The sequence below is a fragment of the Austrofundulus limnaeus genome, unplaced genomic scaffold (assembly GCF_001266775.1).
Source record: "Austrofundulus limnaeus strain Quisiro unplaced genomic scaffold, Austrofundulus_limnaeus-1.0 Scaffold17, whole genome shotgun sequence".
Classification (NCBI taxonomy): domain Eukaryota; kingdom Metazoa; phylum Chordata; class Actinopteri; order Cyprinodontiformes; family Rivulidae; genus Austrofundulus; species Austrofundulus limnaeus.
In genome coordinates, this window is record NW_013952419.1 from 3,503,489 (window position 1) to 3,506,327 (window position 2,839).

Sequence of the window (2,839 nt, forward strand, 5' to 3'; positions counted from 1 at the left end):
GCTAAAAGTCCCAGTCTGCAAACTACAGCTAAAAGCTAACATAATTTTTGTTATATCTAATTTGTGTGACGCAAATTAATTAAAATTGAATAATTAAAATGGAAATGTAGTCCTAAAATGCGCATTCATTGAAAATTTGTTTTATATAATAAGTTCTGCAAAAGAAAATCGCGTTAAAGGGCTCCTTTTATGTTTTGTATTTTCTTATAAATGTATTATTTTGTTGTTGTTTTAGAAAGTGCACATTCATCAGTTTTAAATTATATCCTTAAATACCAAAATGTTGAGTTGTTTTATTTCATTCCAAATGTAGAGCAAACACAAAATCCAACAATCTGAATAAAAAAAAACAGAACTGTACATACCATACACTGAGAAGACAGCCTCTTGTACCAAATTTATGAATAGTAAAACTACAAATGCACTTTTACAGCATATTAGGAAGCAAAGTTCCTTTTTAAATTCTACAGTAGAAGCTTATTTGATTTATTTATAGCAATGAACCAACCTTTTAATTCGTTTCTTTGGCTTTTCTTGTACCATTTTATTCTTTTTCTGCTACTAGTTCATGTTTTTAAGATTGTCACTGATTCAGTGCAGCTGTTATCAGCTTAAATGAATGAAATGGGAACAATAAAACAGTCTAAAACAGGCAGCCTGGCCCTCATCTGGAAATTATGGCATTAAATCAAACAATTCAATCCAGTTCATGTTGTTAAAAAACAGAAAACTTTAACAAAGAACGATTTGATTGGATGGAAATGTTGAAGGATAACAGCTAAGTTTTAAACAAGTCAGAGTGTTTGCTGTCCATGCAGAGTAAAAATGTGTAAAAAATACCTCCTTCATTAACTGACAACAGAATAACAAATGTTGGAAAACAACCAGAGAAATGTGACAAAGGACACATAGAAGTCAATTTTCCAGATGACACAATAACACTGATAAAGTTGTGATAAACTCGTTTCTTCACAGCTTCAATTTTACGTTTGTATGCAGAAATCTAAAAGGCAAGATTTGAAAATCCAGGAAATGATGGAGCAGGAGAACTCATAAGACAAGAAAAACACAAGAGAAATACAGAAAGCCTTGATTTTTACTTTAGAGAAGTCCGCCCATCTTTCCCTGCTCCTCATTTCCAGGTGGTGTGCAGCTGGTGTCTATCTCCAACGAGGGGCGGGGGACAACATGGACAGGTCCATCACAGGGACACATCGAGACAAACAACCATTCACCCTCTCACCCACATAGGGTTCAATCTAGAGTTGTCACTTAACCTAACCGCATGCTGGTCTGTGGGAGGAAACACACAATTCAAAGTCTTAATGTCAGAAATTCATCACTTTCACTTTTGGCTGCAAACAAAAGAAGAACTTGTGACCTATCAAATCAAAAAAAGGGATTAAGTCAGATTTGGTCCAAATAAAYTTMAGCACATTTYCAGATTCTTGGCTTTTAAGCAACATTTTGATCCTTCGATGCTCGTCTTTCTAATCTGGATGACTCCAGGAAAATCAGTCTGAGGATTTCTCATCATTTGAAACAGAAGACCTCAAATCATAACTAGATATTCAAATTTCCTAACTGGTAAGAGGCAGAAGTATAAGAAAGTTCTGCTTAAAATCTAGGTTAGCTGTTGGAACGGCTCAGAAAAGTACTTGAAAATACACATTAAGATTATATTTTGGACATATTTCCTTCAATAAATTAATCTTATTCTGACAACCGATTATTGCAAAGTTTTCTACAGCTGCCTAATAATTAACTAACCTTTATTTGAGTCCTACAGGTCAACTGAGAACCAGTTCTCATTTACAAAGACGACCTGATGAAGCAGCAACTCAGATAAGATATAAAATAATTAATTGTGTCTTAATCCTTGGTTTGATGTCACAGGGCACAAATTCGAATTTGGCTTTTTAAAAATATATGATTAGTAGTTCCATTCTTGTTTTTTGCGCCATTTTTGCAACAAAACTACTCGTTATCAGCTCATTGCTTGACAAATGTTCTTGAGCTGAGATGTTCCGTATCTTCATTAAAAAAAAACATAACGGGTGAAGCTGAGACAAAAGAGATAATCAGCTGCCTCTCTCCTTGTAAGTCAGAGGTTATTAAAGTACCAACAGAGGGTTTGTTCAGATCTGTCATCTGGAACGGTTAAAGACAGGACTGTGTTTACATATTGCTACAAACAAATCTGAACTGCCTCCTTTCAATAGTTTTACCTCAAACCAACCTCAGAGGTGTTCTGCACCTTTTTTTTTGTTTGTTTTTTTACAAATAGCGGTCAGAACATAATCCGTCCTGATGTGAGGCAGAGTGCATGAATCAGGGTTTAAAAAAATACATTAAAAAAGGTTGCTCAGAGCGAGTTTGTTTCATATGTTTGTTTTTTAGGCTAAAAGCTTTAACATGGACATATGCTCATAAATCCTACTTTTTCACATTTAAATCATTTGGTTAAGGTGTACAACGTGGAACTGCAATGCTTTGGTCTAAATAAAAAAGAGAACCTGATGTTGAATTACATTYACAGCACCTCATGGACTTTCATGGGTTAAGATTTTCCATTTTTGCTTTGATGCAGAATTAGTTAAAGAAGCTTATTTAGACGTAAAATTTGCAAAAAGCTATTCAGAACTGTGTTCAAATAATATCACACGTTCTGACAGCTCACTGTGTGTAAATGCACACAGAATACACAAATACAGTAACATCTGATTGTAAAGCTGTTTAAACACAATGGGCCTCATGCAAGAACCGTTCGTACGCACAGATTTGTTCTTAAGTTGTGCGTACGAGTGATTTAGGAGAATTTATAGCATTCACCAATGTT